The 15,048-nt window shown below is 38.2% G+C and overlaps 1 long non-coding RNA gene across 1 annotated transcript; it reads left to right on the top strand.

The window, feature by feature from the left end:
* The first annotated feature begins 5,786 nt into the window (after nucleotides 1–5,786).
* On the top strand, nucleotides 5,787–6,797 carry LOC135748788 (uncharacterized). The gene is made up of 2 exons (XR_010532204.2): nucleotides 5,787–5,955; nucleotides 6,103–6,797. It is a non-coding gene; the product is annotated as an uncharacterized lncRNA (long non-coding RNA).
* The last annotated feature ends 8,251 nt before the right edge of the window (nucleotides 6,798–15,048 follow it).

Raw genomic sequence — 15,048 nt, 5'->3', positions numbered from 1 at the left:
GATCAGAGTTTTTCGAGTTTTTCAGCATAAATAGTCAGACTTCTCCATATCTCCTCAAAACCTGTGCCGGAACTATTGAAGCTTCTGGACGGAGAGCCGATGGATTTCAGATAGAGCCTGTTAGTGGTAATATTAGCCTGACACTACCTACTCTAATCGAGTGCAACAATATTCCAGATAACAGGGCAGAAATACCTACTCCAGAGGTTGCTCAAAATCATCCTCATCTAAGAAGAATAGCCTCTGAGATTCCAGAAATGGATGATAGTGCCCAGATCCTCATGCTGTTGGGTCGTGATGCTCTAAGAGTTCATAAGGTGAGACGCCAGATAAATGGGCCTCACAATGATGCCTTTGCCATTAAGACAGATTTAGGCTGGCTTATAATAGGAGATGTGTGCTTGGGTAATTCTCACAAGCCAAGTGTGTTAAGTTGCAAGACACATGTGCTGGACAATGGTAGAACCTCGTACTTTCCCCCATGTCAAAGTCACATCAACTTGAAGGATAGCTTATGTCTCACAGCTGAAGCACAAGGTATCCCTCATATCTACAAGGGTGCATGTGCAAGCAGAGAAAATCTCCTTGGCTGTTCCGTGTTTAAACGCACAAGAGATGACGACAAACCTGCTCTGTCTGTTGAGGATCATATCTTCCTGGAGATAATGGACAATGAGTTTTTCAGAGACAGCGACAATAGCTGGGTGGGTCCTCTTCCCTTCAGACACCCTAGACCTCTTCTTCCCAATAACAGAGAGCATGCTCTTACTCGTCTCTATTCTCTTCGTCGGACTTTGCTGAAAAGACCAGAGATGAATCAGCAGTTCACAGACTTCATGCAAAGGTTGTTTGAAAACGATCATGCAGAGTATGCTGCTCCCCTAAGCATTGACCAGGAACGCTGGTATTTACCATACTTTGGGGTTTATCACCCAAAAAGCCCAACCAAATTAGAGTGGTGTTTGATTCTAGCTCTCAATATCAGGGTCTCTCACTAAATAGCGTCCTTTTGACAGGACCAGACTTAAACAACAGTTTGTTAGGTGTGCTGATTCGGTTCAGAAAGGAGCTTGTTGCTGTGACTGCCGATATACAGCAAATGTTCCACTGTTTCACAGTGAGAGAAGATCACAGAGATTATTTGAGGTTCCTGTGGTTCCGTGATCATGATCTCGAAATGGATGTGATTGAATGTAGGATGAAAGTCCATGTGTTCGGAAATAGCCCCTCCCCTGCAGTGGCGATTTACGGACTTCATCGGGCTGCCAAAGAAGGAGAGCTTATGCATGGAACTGACACCTACAACTTTGTGAAGAGAGATTTTTATGTGGATGACGGTTTGAGGTCATTTCCGACTGCTGCTGAAGCTGTCGACTTACTTCGCAGGACACAAGCATCCCTGGCGGAATCAAACTTAAGGCTCCACAAGATAATGTCAAACAGCCCATTAGTGCTGGCAGCCTTTCCACCTGAAGACTGCGCTAAAGGTGTCAAAGATCTTGATTTTGGAGATGAAACCATACCAGCTCAACGTAGTCTCGGGCTGAACTGGGAAATATTAACAGACACCTTTACATTCCACTCACCAGATAACAGCAAACCTCTGACACGTCGTGGCATTCTCTCCACTGTTAATAGCTTGTATGACCCTTTGGGCTTTGCAGCGCCTGTCACAATTCATGGTAGATTCTTGTTAAGAGAGCTGTCAAAAGGAATAGAAAACTGGGATGAGCCTCTCCCTGAAGAGAAATGCAGGGAGTGGGAAATGTGGAGAAATTCATTGCAAGACCTGGAAAGAGTTCATGTTCAAAGGACATATAGCTTGAAGTCACTCTCAAAGGCAAAATTTAAGGAGCTGTGTATATTTTCAGATGCCTCCTTCAAGGCTATTGGAGCAGTAGCATATCTTAGGATAATCCATGAAGATGGACAGATCAACATTGGTTTTGTCTTGGGTAAAGCTAAATTGACACCTCCAGACGAACCTACAATTCCTAGATTAGAACTTTGCGCAGCTGTATTAGCTGTTGAGATATCAGATCTAATCTTGGACGAGATTGATTTCGAACCAGACTCTGTAAAGTTCTTCTGTGACAGCAAAGTCGTATTGGGTTACATACACAATGAAAGTAGGAGGTTTTACGTGTATGTGCACAATCGTGTTCAAAGAATCAGGCAATCCTCAAAGGCTGAGCAATGGCATTATGTGCCTACCGAGCACAATCCAGCCGACTGTGCGTCCAGGTCTGTTCCAGCTTCTCTTCTTACAGACTCCATGTGGTTGACAGGACCAGACTTTCTTTATAAACTTTCGGAAAGTGAGCTAACCTTGCAAGAGAACTTTGAGCTGGTGAACCCAGAGACAGATTCAGAGGTTCGTCCTTTACCTCAAGCAAGCACTGCCGTCACTAGTATAACTGAGAAATTACTTAACCCAGAACGTTTTGAACGCTTTTCAACATGGAAGTCACTGTTGAGAGGAGTGACATGCTTGATCCACGTTGCCAGTTCCTTTCACTCTGAGTCTAAAGGACAGACATGCACACATATAGGCTGGCATAAGTGTCATCAGCCTTACTGCCAGAGTGAGTTAGCCCAAGCTAAAAAGGTCATTCTTCTATCTGTCCAAAAGTCTGTTTTTCCTGAAGAGTACAATGCTCTCTAATTTTGAAATCTCTCAGAACAGTCCTCTGATCAAGTTGAATCCTGTTCTGGGTGAAGACGGACTAATCAGAGTCGGGGGTCGTCTAACACATGCACCTGTGGTCAGTAATGAGAGAAACCCCATAATCTTACCTAGACGTCATCATATCTCCACCTTACTAATTCGTCACTTCCACGATCAAGTGAAGCATCAGGGACGTCTTTTCACTGAAGGAGCTTTGCGCACTGGAGGATACTGGCTGACTAATGGAAAGAGATCTATTAGTAGTGTCATACATAAGTGTGTTGTGTGCAGGAAGTTACGTGCGAGTACAGAAATTCAGAAAATGTCTGACCTTCCAGAGGAACGTCTCAGTACATCCCCACCTTTCACTTATGTTGGCTTGGATGTGTTTGGTCCTTTTTCAGTATCAGCTCGTCGTACAAGAGGAGGTCACGCAGAGAGCAAGCATTGGGCAATTCTCTTCACTTGTATGTCCACACGTGCTGTTCACATAGAGATAATTAATTCCCTTGACACCTCCAGCTGTATAAACGCACTACGGAGATTTTTTGCCATTAGAGGGCCTGTGAAACAATTTCGGTCCGACTGTGGAACTAACTTTGTAGCTGCAAGCAAAGAACTGGGATTCTCCAAAATCATGAAGGACCCAAAGATCCAAGAATACCTCACAAACTGCTCTTGCTCATGGGAATTCAATCCGCCCCATGCTTCACACATGGGGGGAGCTTGGGAGCGTTTGATAGGTGTAGTAAAGAGGATTCTGGACTCAATGTTGCTGCAGTACAAATCTCGTCCCCTTTCACGTGAAGTCCTATGCACTTTCATGGCTGAAATTTCTGCAATAATTAATGCAAGGCCCTTAGTTCCAATCTCCTCAGACCCTGACTCTCCTCTCATTCTAACTCCTGCAATGCTTCTGACTCAGAAGGTCGGTGTTCCACCATCTCCTGGCAACTTCTCAGGTAGTGACATGTTCAGGCAACAGTGGAAGCAGGTGCAGAGCCTCGCTGACAACATTTGGTATCGCTGGAGACGCGAGTATCTCCCAACACTACAAAGTCGTCGCAAGTGGACTAGTACTCAACCTGGCATTAAAGAAGGTGATCTTGTCCTTCTTAAAGACAATCAGAGCCCTCGTAATGAGTGGCCTATGGCTCTTGTGTCCAAAGTTTTTCCTAGCGCTGATGGGAGAGTACGCAAAGTTCAGTTGAAAGTTACAAAAAGTGGATCTGGAAAGGATGTAAAGTATCTTAGACCAATTACAGAGGTTATTCTTCTGTTGTCTAATGACAATTAATACTTAAATGAGACATCCTTAGGATGTCTGGCGGGGAGTGTTCTGCTCCAAGTTTACTTGTCACTTGTATTGTATGTATAGTTGTTTGGTTTGGTGCCCCCTAGTGGCAGTTCTCCAGATAAAATAAGTGATCACATTTCTCATGCAGTCAGCTCCTGAATCTTCAAATGCCATCCTTTGTTTTGTGTTTGTAAAAGCATCATCTTTTTACTCTTAATTCATAATGTACCTGGCATCTTATTAAACGTCAAAGACTAAGATGAATCCTGACTCGTCTGTACTTTATGGATGGAGTTTGGCTGGCTGTTAAATTGCATTGGTAGTTGCAATGAGAACAGTACAACATGTGAATATGAAGGAGATTTTATGGACGTTTATGACAGCTGTCATTAAGTGTCATTTGTTCAATTATGTCATTTTTATTGCAAAGATGACATTGTTTGAGATGTCTTTGTTATGACAACTTGACATTAACCCATACATCATAACTTGTCATGACAACTTGACATTAACCAAGACAACATAACTGACCACTTTTTACCAGTGATACAAATTGAATTTGTCATTAAAATGTCATTAAGTGTTAATACTCTGTTAAATAGTTTTATAACAGCATCATGAATATTCTTCAGTTCATAATGTTTATTTGACCGAGTATTAATAATATTTGACATAGTATTAACACATAATGACATTTAAATCACAGTTTAATGTAATGTTAACCCACAAACCCTTGTGAAAAATTAGCGTACTTAAGTGTATTGAAAGCATACTTTTTGTGTGCTTAAAATAATAAAAGTATACTTTTTGAGAAGTGCACTTGCTGATAATATAATATAATATAAATTAAAGACCACTTAAGCGTACTTAAATGGAATACACTTTAATGACACTATTTATTAACACACTTAAGTGCACTTTTTACAACTGCACTTTGTAAGAATATGTATTTAATTTTAACTTATATTAAGTACACTTTCATCATAATATTTATTAACACACTTAAGTGCACTTTTAAAAATGCACTTTTAAATAATGTCTAATTAAGCTTAACTTAAAGAAAGTACACTTTCATCATAATATTTATAAACACACTTAAGTGCACTTTTAAAAATGCACTTTGTAATAATATCTAATTAATTTGAACTTATAGTAAGTACACTTTCATTATAATATTTATAAACACACTTAAGTGCACTTTTAAAAATGCACTTTGTTATAATATCTAATTAATTTGAACTTATAGTAAGTACACTTTCATCATAAAATTTCACTAACACACTTAAGGACACTTTTTAAAAATGCACTTTGTAATAATATCTAATTAATTTTAAATTATAGTAAGTACACTTTCATCATAATATTTATAAACACACTTAAGTGCACTTTTAAAAATGCACTTTGTATTAATGTCTAATTAAGCTTAACTTAAAGAAAGCACACTTTCAACATAATATTTATAAACACACTTAAGTGCACTTTTAAAAATGCACTTTTTAATACTGTCTAATTAAGCTTAACTTATAGTAAGTACACTTTCATCACAATATTTCTTAACATACTTAATTACACTTTTTAAAAATGCACTTTGTCTAATTTAGTTTTACTTAAATGTAACCCTGGTTAAATAATTAAATATTATTATTTTAAAAGTGTGCTTAAATATAATAGAGACTATTCATACATCTACATTTATTTTATGAGGAAATACATGTGAATAGTTCAATCTGAATTATAAATCTGAAATGAGTAAACCAATCGGAGTGTTTAATTGTAAGCTCCGCCCCTTTTTGCCTTCGGATCGCGTCTCAGTTCATAGGAGAGATGCAGAGCGACAGAGGCACTCGATCTAACGCGAGAGTGTTTAATTTGATTAAATATGACTCCTAAGTTCATATTAATTGAAGAAATCAGAATTTAACTTGCATATATTCAATGATACAGCGTGATTGTGTGGATTGAGCACTTTTTGAGCTTTCATTTTGACCTGGTGAGTTTGTAATAATTACCAATGTTATAATTAGCCATAAAAACGCATGTCAACACTTTAAATGTCATATCATTTTATTTGTTTAATCCATACGAGACAAAATAGTGTTATATTGTGATGTTATATGGGTTGGATTGTTCATTGCAGTGTGATTATGTAAAACCACATGGTGCGTTGTGTTCACTGCTGTTCGCTGACGCCATTTTGGTTGCACGTGCCTGTGAAAGACAAAAAGAGAGAGAAACACGTGAATGGACAGGTATTTGTATAAATTGTCATTTATTATGATGATGGCACTTATGTATGTATTTTATTTGTTTCCTGTATTATGTACAATTGTTAATCGTTATTGATACACAATATTGAATGTTTTTTCCTTTCGTATGAACATTCCTTGAGCTGGATTTTCCTAATTGATGGGGAGCCTCCCATTTCGACCTGATTGGATCACGAATCTAGAGGAAAGGACAATTTTCTATTTTAAATATTTTTCTTCAGACAAGTAAGAGGATACATTTCAGAAACTGTTTCCTTATTTTGTTTGTTTACTTTATTGAACTGAAACATTTCAGAAGCACAATTCTGATAATTTAAGACTGATCAATACTCCAATTGATGAGAACTTTGAACTTGAATACTGATTTCAGTGTGTTACATATATAATTTGTACCATCTTTGTACATTGATTGTGACTGCGATTTCTGTAAATGAGAAGTAATTTAGAGGGTGAACCCATAGTATATATAGTTAATTGTATTTTCATTGTTGTTTACTATTTTTGTGATTAAGGAAAGAAAAAGAAAGGTTTCTCAATACTCAAAGTAAAATAATTTATTAATCAACTTACCTTCTGTCTTTGCTTGTTGCTCACTATCACTGCTACCTCCTCCTTCGTACGGTGCACCCTTCTGATCTTATTATTATGCCTGGTCCATAAGTAAGTGAGTTAATACCCGCTACATAAAGAAAGTACACTTTCATGGCAATATTTCTAAACACATTTAATAAAAGATCATTAGACTGATGTGACCTACCAAAGACTTGTTAATTTAAAGTTCATGCAGTTCTTTTTTAGTTGTCTGTTAAAATGTTAAAAAATAATAACTTTGAGTTTATTTTTTTCTAAGGGATGTAATTATTCAATATTGATAGTTGCTTGTTTGATTCCAATTTAACAATATTAAAATGAGTTTTTTTGTTTGGACATATACAACTCATAATTAATTTATTAAATGTACTTTTGCAAAACAAAAAATCTGATTCATAATTTGACTACCAAACTGTTTTATTGTCAGTGTAAGCATTGTGGTTTTTGTTTGTTTGCAATGCATTAAACTGAAATGAATACATTTAATTAACTAGATTTGTTTTTCAGTATTTTGAGAAGTACATAACCATATTTCACATACAATAGAAGTAGTTAAAGTACATACTGTCGAAAGATGCCATTAAATCACTTCACTGCACTGAAATCACAGTTCAACTGATTGCATTTAATTTTATATATTGGAATTTATTTGGCAAACTTGTATTTGAAACATTACATTTAATGAGTAATTAAATGTACTGTTAATATACATTAACTTATTTTTAATTTCACATTAATTGCTTGACAGTAGATTGAACAGTGCAATTTAAGTATATTGTAAAAACGCTAGAAGCAATTATGAAAGTAGATATAAAGTTGTAATAAAGTACCAATTAAGTTGTTCCAAAAAATCACTCTTAATGGCAACTTATTACACTTTATTTCAACTTAATATATGATATATGTTAAATTAATTACACTTAATGTGCATTCAGTGCGCCGAAAAGATTGCATTTAATTCACACTTAAGAGTATTGTTAACAGACATTAAATTGCATTTTAAATCACATTAATTTCATGTCATTATATTGTGTAGTGCACTTTAAGTATATTTTAAAAACACTAGAAGCAATTATGAAAGTAGATATAAAGTTGTAATAAAGTACCAATTAAGTTGTTCCAAAAAATCACTCTTAATGGCAACTTATTACACTTTATTTCAACTTAATATATGATATATGTTAAATTAATTACACTTAATGTGCATTCAGTGCGCCGAAAAGATTGCATTTAATTCACACTTAAGTGTATATACTTAAAGTGTATTATTTATGTAATAAGTACACTTTATAAAAGTACACTTAAGCACACTTTTTTTTCACAAGGGAAGCTAGGTAGTTTCTTAAGTTTGGTAATTATTGTTTATGATTTATAACAAGTTGTGTTGTATTGGTTTATGTATCAAGTTGTCATAACAAAGATATCTCAAACAATGTCATCTTCGCATTAAAAATTACATAATTGAGTAAATGACACTTAATGACAGTTGTCATAAATGTGCATAAAATCTTCTAATGTTCATGACACATGTCATGTTATGATTATGAAGGTGTCTTGTCAATCTTATGAACACCCCTTCAAGTAAAGTGTTACCAAGTTTTTTTTCTAGTTTTTTATTTCCTACAGGGCAGGGGAAAGCAAGAGGTATGTAAAATAAAATGAAAGTTTCTAGCAGTTGCACACATCTAAATGCTTTTTGGCATTCAGAAATAGACCCAGATAGATTTCAGCCTAATAGGGATACTTGCACTGAATCACCAATTTCACATGTATTTTGTGTATTTTCAAAATACAAAATACTGTATTTGTATTTAAATACATTTTTCCTCACAGTATTTTGTATTTGTATTTAAATAAATTTTTCGACACAGTATTTTGTATTTGTATTTGAAATACATTTCCATGTATTTATGCCCATCTCTGGGAGATTCTATACTCAGGAACACTAACATTGAGGCACCAAACACCATAGTCGACTGTATACCGGGAGCCAGAACGTCTGACATTAGATCCAAACTTAAAGTGCTGGCTAATGCTAAGCATAAGTTTTCTAAGATTGTTATTCACGCCGGCACGAATGACACCAGACTCCGACAGTCGGAAATCACCAAAGATACTATTAAGGAGATGTGTGAAATTGCAAAAACAATGTCAGACAATGTAATATGCTCTGGCCCCCTCCCAGCCTACCGGGGAGATGAAACACATAGTAGATTAGTCTCTTTCAATGACTGGATGTCAAAGTGGTGCCCTCACCATAATGTAGGGTTTATAGACAATTGGAAGCATTTCTGGGGAAGACCATTCCTCCTAACCCGAGATGGCCTTCATCCGTCATCGGAAGGAAGTGCTATACTCACTAGAAATCTGATCAATAGTCTTAATTCTGATATAGTCTGACTAGCCAGGGCCCAGGTCAGGAAACAGACGGATCGGCTTAACCGTCCGTCTGTTAGCTGCCGTGATGTGTCAAGACCACTTATATCCCAGCACTTCGAGTCAATCTTACCGAAATATCAGCACATTTCAACTGTATCTGTTCCCCGAACAAATAAATACAGAGCACCGCTTGTTACATCTGGTACAAATCTGATTAATATAAAATTAGAAAACAATACATTAACAGATGAACCTCGAATGTTAAAATTCGGCCTTCTTAACATTAGATCGCTTACCAATAAAGAACCTATTGTCAATGAAATAATTACAGACCAAAACTTAGATGTACTCTGTTTAACAGAAACCTGGCTTAAAGCGGATGACTACATTAGTTTAAATGAATCCACCCCACAAGACTATTATTATAAACATGAACCTCGATTAAAGGGGAGAGGGGGTGGTGTAGCTACAATATACAACACAATTTTTAAAGTAAACCAAAAATCTGAACTAAAATTTATATCATTTGAACTAATGTTTTTAAATATGGAAATAACTGATCGTAACCACAAACAGCTTTCTATTGCCTTAGCGACAATCTATAGACCTCCGGGCCACCATGCAGATTTCCTTAAAGAAATAGCAAATTTCCTGTCTGAGCTTGTAGTCACTGTAGATAAAGCTCTTATTGTTGGTGATTTTAATATCCATATGGATTAGTGTTGTGCCGATAGACGATAGTATCGTGTATCGACGATCGTCCGACATATCGCCAATGGCAGGCTTTCATGGCGATAGTCATGACGATAGTTGGCGAATGGTTGTTATTATCATCATCATCATAGTTTTGCATGCTTTTCCTCGCATGAGGGTTTGTGCTTCACTTTACGCGGAGAGCTTGTAGAGAGAGAGTTCCTTCTTGCACGCAGATGCACTTAATGCGCGCGTCTCGGACTCGTTCTAGCACCTAAATCCAGCGCGTGGATGAGCAGCTACGCTTCCCTCTGTCTCACATGCACGCGCTCTCGCATCTGTCCGAAGTCTAAACATAAACTGAAGTAGTAATCCTTATGTATTTGTGCGGTTTAATGCGTTTCATGCGAGCTGAGGCAAACTATTCCTTTTGTTTAAAATATAACCCGCTGCATATTGGCGCCACTCTCGCTTACGTGCAGATAGCTGCGCTCTGTCTGAACTTGAAGTCAGATAGTAATCCTGTTTATGATATGCTTTTCAAGGAGTTTTAGCAATACATCCCTCGTGTTTAAAATATGATTGTGTTCCGCTGGACCAGTGTGTTTAAAAAGGCACCTCTGAGAGCACCACTGCTTGACACGTGTAACCTTCTGCAACAGCACTAAACAAATGCATTTAATTATTTTTATGTGCGCTGCGTGTCTGCGCAGGTGCATGTTTTTACAGTCATTAAGTAATCGTGTTAAAAATCAGGATTATGATTTTTCCCATAATTGAGCAGCCCTATCTCTGACATTTCCTTGCACTAGAGAGGTTGTTAGCGCGCAGAGGGTTAAAACCAGCGCGTGTCCTGTTCTCGCTCTCTGGCACGCAAAGAGCGTCTGGGCTTTAATGACGCACTCAGATTAATGGCATTAGTTTTAAGAAAGATGCATTCATGACGGTGTTGCTCTTGTTCTTTTTTCCACCAATCAAGTCTTGTCATAAATGAACAAATAAATAAATGAGTAAACTACTGCCCCGCCCCCCGATACTATCGTGTATCGCCGATCTCACAGGCTGACGATAGGACGATCTCAAAATGGGGCATATCGCCCAACACTAATATGGATAACCCAAAAGATGCATTAGGACGTGCGTTTATGGATGTTCTAAATTCTCTCAATATTAGACAAAACGTGACAGGGCCAACGCATACTCGTAAGCACACATTAGACTTAATTCTGTCACTCGGACTCAATATTAATGACGTCGAAATATCACCTCAGAGTGATGCAGTTTCTGACCATTACCTTGTGTCATACACTGTACTTCTAGATAGGATCACACAAACCACAACATGCTACCGACTAGCCAGAACAATAATTTCCACCACTAAAGATAGCTTTATTAGCACTCTTCCAGACCTGTCCCAAATGAAACATGTAGCAGATAACTGTGACGATCTAGATATTGTAATAGAAAACCTAAACAATGTCTGTTCTAACACATTGGATGCCGTTGCTCCCATTCGAAAAAAGAGATTCAAAGAAAAACCGCCAGCTCCATGGTATGACCATCACTCCGCAGCCCTTAAAAAGGCAGCTAGAAAAATGGAAAGAAATTATAGAAGCACAAAGTTAGAAGTATGGCGTGCAGCATGGAAAGAGAGTGTTAAACACTACAGACAGGCTATTAAAACCGCCAGATCTACATATCTTAGCAAGCTTATAAATGAGAATCATAACAACCCTCGTTTCCTCTTTAGCACAGTTGCGAAACTGACTAGAAACAAAGAACAAACAGAAACCAATAGTAAACTTCAACACAATAGTAACGACTTCATGAACTTCTTTTCTAACAAAATTTCGGCTATTAGGGAAAACATCGTAGCTATCCAGTCAGCCACCACTCTACCCATTAGTTCAATTAACACTAGACTACCATACGAACATCTTGATTCATTTAAACCTACTACAATAGATGAGCTCTCTAAACTAGTCACATCATCCAAATCATCGTCCTGTATATTAGACCCCGTTCCCACAAAACTACTTAAAGAGGTATTCCCTGTAGTGTCAACCCCGGTTCTAAATATCTTTAACTCATCGCTAGAAATAGGATACGTTCCAACAGCTTTCAAACTAGCAGTTATTAAACCGCTGATTAAAAAACCACAGCTTGATCAAGGAGAGCTTAATAACTTTAGACCAATCTCAAATCTCCCTTTTCTTTCGAAAATATTAGAAAAGGTAGTGGCAAGCCAGTTACGCACATTCTTGACAAATAATAGTACATATGAAAAGTTCCAATCAGGATTCAGGCCCCACCATAGCACAGAGACAGCGTTGCTTAGAGTTACAAATGACCTCCTATTAACATCCGATCGTGGTGAAATCTCAATTCTTATATTACTAGACCTTAGTGCAGCCTTTGACACAATAGATCACACAATCTTACTCAATAGACTAGAAAACTATATTGGTATCAGTGGTCAGGCGCTAGCCTGGTTTAGATCATATCTAACCAATCGCTATAATTTTGTTTATGTAAATGATGAAGAGTCATATCACTCCCTGGTAAAATACGGTGTACCGCAGGGATCAGTTTTAGGTCCTATCCTGTTCTCGTTATACATGTTACCCCTAGGAGACATTATCAGGAAACATAACATAAGTTTTCACTGCTATGCGGATGATACCCAGCTTTACATCTCCTCGCATCCCAGCGAAACACACGTTTTCTAAGCTAAAAGACTGCCTTATCGATGTTAGTGACTGGATGGCACATAACTTTCTTAAGCTCAACTCCAATAAGACAGAGATACTTATTATTGAACCAAATCGCTACAAACATAATATGTCAGATTACAAATTGCACATAGATGTCTGTACTGTGGTGCCATCTTCCACGGTTAGGAACTTAGGTGTAATGTTCGACAGCAACTTATCTTTTGATAGTCATATCGCCAACGTCTGCCGCACAGCATTCTTCCATCTTAGAAATATCTAAAAAATACGCCATATACTGTCTACATCTGACGCAGAGAAGCTTATTCATGCTTTTATGACCTCTAGAATAGACTATTGTAACTCGCTACTCGGGGAATGCCATTCAAATCAGGTCAACAAGCTTCAGCTAGTTCAAAACGCTTCTGCAAGGGTACTTACTCGATCTAAGAAGTATGACCACATAAGCCCAATTCTGGCATCTTTACACTGGCTACCAGTTAAATATCGCATACAATTTAAAATATCACTAATCACCTACAAAGCTTTAAATGGCTTAGCACCCTCATATCTTAGAGAATTACTATCACAATACAATCCATCAAGCACACTATGGTCGAAAAATTCTGGTCTATTGATTATCCCTAGACTATCAAAAGTGTCTAAAAGTGGAAGATCCTTTTCCTACTTAGCCCCTAAGCTCTGGAATGATTTACCAACCGATGTCCGAGAATCAGACACAGTCGATCATTTTAAATCTAGACTTAAAACTTTTCTCTTCAACAAAGCATTCGCATAACTTGTCTAGTAAAGGTACTTAACTCGCAATAGTTATTTTCACGGAACAAAGCACTCACGGTCATAACACAGACCAACCAAATAAATAAATAAAAACCTTTTCTGCATGAACACTTAAAAATGAATTGCATTAAATAGTTTGCCACCGTTTGCCACTGAACCTGCATTAACGACGATAGTGGGGCTTCAGGCCTTAGTCAAACGGTTTGGCACATATGGTTGGGTTGCGATTTTGGTGCTTGTGTGTGTCTTGTGAATAGTATGCCATACCGACCCGTTTGCCACTGAACCTGCATTAACGACGACAGTGGGGCCTCCAGCCTTAGTCAAACGGGTTGGCACGTATGGTCGGGTTGCGATTCTGGCGCTATCGTAAGTCTTGTGAATAGTATGCCATACAGACCCGTTTGCCACTGAACCTGCATTAACGACGACAGTGGGGCCTCCAGCCTTAGTCAAACGGGTTGGCATGTACGGTCGGGTTGCGTTTTTCGCGCTTTCGTGTGTCTTGTGAATAGTATGCCATACATACCCGTTTGCCACTGAACCTGCATTAACGACGACAGTGGGGCTTCCGGCCTTAGTCAAACGGGTTAGCACGTATGGTCGGGTTGCGATGTTTGGCGTTTTCTTGTGGTCTTGTAAATGGTTAACAATATAGACCCGTTTGCCACTAAACCTGCATTAACGACGACAGTGGGGCTTTAGGCCTTAGTCAAATGGATCGTCAGGTTTCATTTTCTCTTAAAGATCGGAAGGTGACCCTTATTTACCATATATACTATAATTTGCTAAATCCTCAACTGTGGATAATATAATTATGCCGCAATAGTTAGTCTGTCTGGAACTAAGCTGAGTTAAACCACATCACTGTGTGACACTTCAATACATATGAACGGCCGCTACGCTAATACGATTTTGTTTTTCTCTCCCTGTCTCGTCCTCGACCCCGAGGACAACGAGACAAACAGACCCAGTCCCGGTAGATGTGAAAGTCGGCACACCTCTGATCTACTGGCCGTCCTTCAACCTGATGCCCAGCTGATGCCTGACCAACGATCACCGGCAGAACCCGCTTAATCTCCGCTAAATCTCCTTATCCGTTCTCCCAAGGGTTTTTCCCTCCTAGGACTTATTTTTCCTCGGATAAAAGCACGGGTTTTTTTCTCCTAGGGGGTTTTTCACCCCGGGAAGGCAGCCTTTTTGGGCTTTATTTAGCTTCCTCTTCTAGATGTTACTTTAGTAATACGTTCGTTTATAATATTGAGTCATAGCCGCAGCAAATTTAACTGCTTATGCTATCATGTATTTTGTTGTGCTATCTGTGGTTTTTCTGTGCTTTTCACTGCTTCTATTTATGTAAAGCTGCTTTGAAACAATTGACTTTTGTGAAAAGCGCTATATAAATAAAATTGAATTGAACTGAATTGGATGCTTCGGATGTCGGGGTAGGCGCCGTTTTATCTCAGCGGTCTGCTAAGGATGGCAAGGTACATCCCTGTGCCTTTTTCTCCCATCGGTTCAATCCAGCAGAGCGAAATTATGACATAGGTAATCGGGAGCTGCTGGCGGTCAGACTGGCTTTGGGTGAGTGGCGTCACTTGTTAGAGGGGACATCGGAGCCCTTCCTGATCTGGACAGATC

This window comes from Paramisgurnus dabryanus, chromosome 5 (genome assembly GCF_030506205.2).
Source record: "Paramisgurnus dabryanus chromosome 5, PD_genome_1.1, whole genome shotgun sequence".
NCBI lineage: Eukaryota > Metazoa > Chordata > Actinopteri > Cypriniformes > Cobitidae > Paramisgurnus > Paramisgurnus dabryanus.
The sequence above is the reverse complement of the archived record's forward strand: the minus strand, read 5'-3'. Positions and strand labels throughout refer to the sequence as shown.